Genomic DNA, 6,715 nt, shown 5'->3' with positions numbered 1-6,715 from the left:
ATTCTTGAAAGCACCCAGAGAGAAATGAAACCTATATAACAAGGTTACTCAACTCTGTCAAATAATTATTATTGTGGGGGGCTACAATATTATTATTGTAGGCTATTTTGCAACATCCCTAGCCTCCATCCACTTGAAACCAGTAGCAACTCTTAGTTGTGACAGCCCAAAATGTCTCCAGGCATTGCCAAATATTCCCTTGGGTGCGAAACTGTTCTCAGTTGAGAACCATTGCTGTAGAACAATAATCATTCAAATGCCAGTGCGTTTTCATCAGAAATCATGAAGGCCAGGGAAGTAGCCCATATTTTTTGATCTAAAAGAAAAATGATAAAAGAAAGGAAATTTCAACCCAATATTCTACAACCAGTAAAAATATCCTTCAGGAAGGAAAGTAAAATATCTGACATACTCAGATGAAGGAAAATCAGACTATATCACCAGGAGATCTGCTCTAAAAAATGCATAAATAAATTTATTTATCCAAAAAGAAAATAATAACAAAACTTGGAACATTAACAATGAAGAAAGAGCAAGAAAATGGTAAATATATGTGCACACATAATAGACTATCCTCTTTTAACATTTTTAAATCATGTTTTTCTGAAAATATTGTCTCATATGGTTCTTGAAATATGTAAAGATGATTTTTAAGACAACTGTATTATAAAGGGGAGAGTATAAAGTAACCTAACAGTAATGTTTCTACAGTCCACTTGAACTGGTAAAAGTTGATATTAGTAGTACAATATTACTAATAATATAATATCCTATATATATATAAAATTAGAAATCACATGAAGGGATATACTCAAAAGATACAAGTCTAAAGAAAATATTTAAGTAATCCATAGGCAAACAACACAGGGAAACCGAGGCACAAAAAAAAAGGGTACAAACAGAAAACAAATGATAAAATGTCAGACTTTAAATCCTAACATGTAATTAGTTACATTAAATATAAATGACCTGGGCTACCCTGGTGGTGCAGTGGTTAAGAACCCACCTGCCAATGCAGGGGACACAGGTTCGAGCCCTGGTCTGGGAAGATCCCACATGCCACAGAGCAACTAAGCCTGTGCGCCACAACTACTGAGCCTGCGCTCTAGAGCCCACGAGCCATGACTACTGAGCCCGTGTGCCACAACTACTGAAGCCTGCGCACCTAGAGCCTGTTGTGCTGTACAACAAGAGAAGCCACCACAATGAGAAGCCCACACACCACGACAAAGAGTAGGCCCCGCTAGCCGCAACTAGAGGAAGCCTGTGCACAGCAACAAAGATGCAACACAGCCAAAAAAATAATAATAAAATACATTTTAAAAAAGTGTTCTTCGTTGAAAACATTTCCTAAATTAATTAATTAATTAATTAAAAAATGGCCTAACCATCACTTATAATTTCACTCAGAAGTGAAATTGCTGGCTCTTTTCGTGCCTAGCGTAGCCATGGCTCATGGTCCCAAGAAGCACCTGAAGCGCATATCAGCTCCAAAGCATTGGATGCTGGGTAAACTGGTGTGTTTGCTCCTCATCCATCTACCAGTCCCCACAAGCTGAGGGAATGTCTCCCCCTAATCATTTTCCTAAGGAACAGACTTAAGTATGCCCTAACCGGAGGTGAAGTAAAGAAGATATGCATGCATCGTTTTATTAAGATTGATGGCAAGGTCCGCACTGATATAACCTACCCCACTGATTTTATGGATGTCATCAGCATTGACAAGACTGGAGAGAATTTTCGTCTGATCTATGAAACCAAGTGTCGCTTTGCTATTCATCATATTACACTGAAGGAGGCCAAGTATAAGTTGTGCAAAGTGAGAAAGATCTTTGTGGGGACAAAAGGAATCCTCATCTGGTTCCCCATGATACTCACACCATCTGCTACACTGATCCCCTCATCAAGGTGAATGACACCATTCAAATTGATTTGGAGACTGGCAAGATTACTGACTTCATCAAATTTGACACTGGTAACCTGTGCATGGTGACTGGAGGTGCTAACCCGTGAAGAATTGGTGTGATCACTAACCAAGAGAGACATCCTGGTGTTTGTTTTTTTTTTTGGGGGGGGGGGGTTGAGTTTTGTTTTTGTTTTTGTTTTTTTTGCGGTACACGGGCCTCTCACTGTTGCGGCCTCTCCCGTTGTGGAGCACAGGCTCCGGACGCGCAGGCTCAGCGGCCATGGCTCACGGGCCTAGCCGCTCCGTGGCATGCGGGATCTTCCCGGACCGGGGCACCACTGCGCCACCAGGGAAGCCCTCCTGGTTCTTTTGATGTAATTCATAAGAAAGACGCCAATGGCAACAGCTTTGCCACCTGGCTCTGCAAAGTTTTCGTTATTGGCAAAGGCAACAAACCATGGATCTCTCTTCCCCGTGGAAAGGGTATCCACCTTATCACTGCTGAGGAGAGCGACAAGAGACTGGCGGCCAAACAGAGCAGTGGATAAAATGATCTGTAGGTGACATGATTGGAAAAGTCTTTGTACTTAATTAAAGATAATACTACATTTTAAAAAAAAGTGAAATTGCTGGATTATATGGTTTTTATTCTTTTTTTACATGAGCATTTACCAGCTGTAAGTTTCCTTCTTTATGGTGCTTTAGCTGCTTCCCAGTTTTGTTGTGTTGGGTTTACATTTTCGTTTATTTCAAAGTATTTTCTCATTTTTCTTGTGATTTCTTCTTTGACCCATTGGTTTAAGACTATTGTTTAATTTCCACATATTTGTCAATTCCCCACATTTCCTTCTATTATTCATTTCTAATTATGACTGGAGAACATTCTTTGTATGATTTAGATCCTTTTGAATTTATTGAGACTTGTTTTCTAGCCTAAAATATGGTTTATCCTAGCAAAAATTGCATATATACTTGAGGAAAATGTGTATTTTGCTCTTATTGGTTGGAGTTTTCTATACATGTCTGTTAAGTCTAGGTGGTTATGTTGTTTAAATCCTCTGTTTCCTTGATGGTCTTCTGCCCAGTTGTTTTATTCATTATTGAATGTGAACTGTTGATATCCCCAAGTATTATTGTTGAATTATCTATTTCTCCCTTTAATTTTGCTTCATATATTTTGACATTTTGTCTTTAAGTTTATCCATATTGTTGCAGGTGTCAGAATTTCCTTCTTTTTAAAGTCAGAATAATATTACATTCTATATATCTGCCACATTTTGTTTATTCATTCATCTAGTGCTGGACACTTGGGTTGCTGGGTTACGTGCATATATGGTTTTTTTTTTGTTTTGTTTTGTTTTTGGCTGTGTCAGGTCTTAGTTGCAGCATGCAGGATCTTCGTTGAGGCATGGGGGCTCTTTGTTGTGGCACGTGGGCTTCTTTATAGTTGTGGAGCACAGGCTCCAAGGCACGTGGGCTCTGTAGCTATGGCACGTGGGTTCCAGAGCCCATGGGCTCTGTAGTTTGCGGCATGCAGCCTCTCTAGTTGAGGTGCGTGAGCTTAGTAGCTGTGGTGCGTGGGCTTAGTTGCCCCGTTGCCCTGTGACATGTGGGATCTTAGTTCCCCGACCAGGGATCGAACCCACGTCCCCTGCATTGGAAGGTGGATTCTTTACCATTGGACTACCAGGGAAGTCTCTGCATATATGCTTCTAATTGTATGTTTTCTTGATTGGATTGATGCTTTTTAATTATAGAATGCACCTCTTTGTCTCTGATCATTTTGTTTTAACGTATGTTTTATCTGGTAGTAGTATAGCCCCTCCAGTTTTGTTTTTCTGCTGCTTGCATGGTATATCTTTTTTTCTGTCCTTCAGTTCTGAAATTTTTTCTTTGAACCTTAAATGTCTCCTGTATTCAGCATATAGTTGAATCATATTTTTAAATTCTCTGCTAACCTCTACCTTTAATTGGAGTGCTTAATCTATTTACTTTTACTATACTCATGAGAAAGAACTTCCATTTTGTTACTTGTTTTCTATGTCTTACATCTTTTTTTCCCTCTATTCCTCCATCACAGCCTTCCTTTGTGTTAGATATTTTTCTATCTAACACATTGTCATTTTTTAGTACTTTTTATTCAGCTATTTTTTGTGGGGATTGCAATAAATATCTTTATTTATAATGGTCTGTTTCAAATTAATGGCAATTTAATTAAAATTGTATCTAAAAACTTGCTTCTCTACAGTTCCATTTTCTTCTTTCTCTCGTGCTGTTATTGTCATACAAATTACATCTTTATACATAGCACGCTGATCAAAAATGTATTTGTAACTCTTGCTTTATGCAGTTGTCTTCTACATGAAATAGGAGAAAAAAAGAGTTACAAACAAAATGTACATTTATATTGTCTTTTATATTTGCCTATGTAGTTACCTTTCACTGGATATAGAATTCTTGGTTGGCACTATTTTTCCTTCAGTGCTTTTAATATATCATCACACTGCCTTCTGGTAGTTATTGTTTGTGATAAGAAAACAGCTGTTAGTCTTGCTGAGGATCCCTCGTACATGTTGAATTTCTTCTTCCTTGCTGCTTTCATGATTCTCTCTTTATGTCTTAGCTTTTGACAGTTTATGGTGCTCTGAATGTGGATCTCTTTAATGAATGTGTATATTTGTTTTTCACTGAATTTGGGAATTTTCAAACATTATTTCTTGAAATACTCTTTCTGCCCTGTTCTCTCTCCTCGTCTTCTTTTTAAAAATTATTATATGTTTCAGGTATGCATTATAATTCAACATCTCCATACACTAAAAAGTGGTCACTTCCAAAAATGTAGCTGCAATCCATCACTATACAATTGACTGCCTTCACCCGTTGGCCCACCCTCCAGCGCACTTCTCCTCTGGTAATCACCAATCTATTCTCTGTATCTGTGACTTTGTTTTTATTTTGTTTTGTTCATTTTTTGTTTTGCTTTTTGTTTTTGAGTTTCCACATATGAGTAACAATTATATGGCATTTGTCTTTTTCCTTCTGACTTATTTCACTTAGCACAATAGCCACTGAGGTCTATCCATGTTGTCAGAAATGGAAAATTTTCATTCTTTTTTATGACTGAGTAGTATTCCTATAAATATATATACCCCATATCTTCTTTATTCATTCATCCATCAACGGAGACAGGTAATTTCTATATCTTGACTTGTATATAATGCTGCAGTAAACATAGCATGCATATATATTTTCAAGTTAATGCTTTTGTATCCTTCAGATAAATACCCAGAAGTGGAATAACTGTATCATACGACAGTTCTATTCTTAATTCTTTGAGGAACCTCTATACTGTTTCCCATAGCAGCTGCACCAATTTACAATCCCACCAGCAGTATGCAAGAGTTCCGTTTTCTTCACATCCTTTCCAACACGTTACTTTTTGTGTTTTTGATAATAACCATTATAACAGGTGCAAGGTAAATTTCATTATGGCTTTCATTTGCATTTCCCTAATAATTAATGATGTTGAACCTCTTTTCATGTGCCTGTGACCATTTTTATGTCTCCTTTGGAAAAGAAGACCCCTATCAATCAGCCTGTCCAGATATTCTGGGGGAGGCTCTCCACACTCTCCCTCCCAAGGAAGAAGTAGACAACTGTGATTTTTGCCCACTCACTCTTGAGCTGAGGATGGGGAGTTATGGTGTCTACCAAAACAAACCATTGTCTGTTTTCCCCCAGTTGGATAGATTGTGTCATACCTGTCAGACTTCTAAGACAGTTATGTAAGATGCCAGTTCTTTGGGTAGCCCCAGCAAAGTTGGAGTATTGAACACATGGATCAACTCTTTCCTTCCCCACAGTGAAGTTGAGGGCTGGGATTTCTCATCTGCTCACTTTGCTGAACAGAGATAAGGATCTATGGTGTCTACCAGCCAAAGCCACCATCTCCATTTTCCACTGGGTGACTAGACTTTGCTGGACCTGTCGGAGCTCCATGACTGGCGAGACAGTAGGCAGTATTTTGGAAAGCTCCCTAGAGTGCAGGATGTATGAACTATCTGCTTTCTTCCCCTGTGTGAGGCTGGTAGCTAGGGGGTTTCTCACTGATCATTTGTTATTGCACCAGGGACTGAGACTTTGGCGGGAGGATGTCCCATACCTCCCTACAAGTTTTGGTCAGTCGGGTTTTGCATTTTCTTGGTGTGCAGAAGCCTGTCAATTAGTTTCTAGATTTCTCACAAAGAGCATTTTTCCATGAATTGCAGAATCAGTGGGTTTGTTGGGGAAAAGAGGGTCCAGGACATCCTGTTCCACCATATTGCTGACATTCCATTTATATGTTTTTTTTTGTTTTTTTTTTTGCGGTATGCAGGCCTCTCACTGTTGTGGCCTCTCCCGTTGTGGAGCACAGGCTCCGGACGCACAGGCTCAGCAGCCATGGCTCACGGGCCCAGCTGCTACACGGCATGTGGGATCTTCCCGGACCGGGGCACGAACCCATGTCCTCTGCATCGGCAGGCGGACTCTCAGCCACTGCGCCACTAGGGAAGCCCCATTTATATGTATCTTAAACTTCTTTATATTTTCCCAAGGTCACTGGGGATCTCTTCTTTCAGTCTTTTTCTCTCTGTGCTTCATTTTTCCTGGCATGTTTTTAAGTTCACTGATTATTTTCTTCTATTGTGTTTAGTCTCCCAATAAAATTTTCTTCTTGGATAGTTTTCTTTTCTAGAAGTTCCCTCTTGTTCTCTTATATATCTTCCATTTCTGTTCTCTTTATGTTTATGGTTTAAAAAGTCTTCAATA

At 39.1% G+C, this 6,715-nt stretch overlaps 1 pseudogene; it reads left to right on the top strand.

The window, feature by feature from the left end:
• Positions 1-925: 925 nt before the first annotated feature.
• On the top strand, positions 926-3,961 carry LOC115862637 (small ribosomal subunit protein eS4-like; annotated as a pseudogene).
• Positions 3,962-6,715: the final 2,754 nt, after the last annotated feature.

The sequence above is a fragment of the Globicephala melas genome, chromosome 19, assembly GCF_963455315.2.
Source record: "Globicephala melas chromosome 19, mGloMel1.2, whole genome shotgun sequence".
Lineage (NCBI taxonomy): Eukaryota > Metazoa > Chordata > Mammalia > Artiodactyla > Delphinidae > Globicephala > Globicephala melas.
Note: the sequence above shows the minus strand (reverse complement) of the source record. Positions and strands in the feature narration are given on the sequence as shown.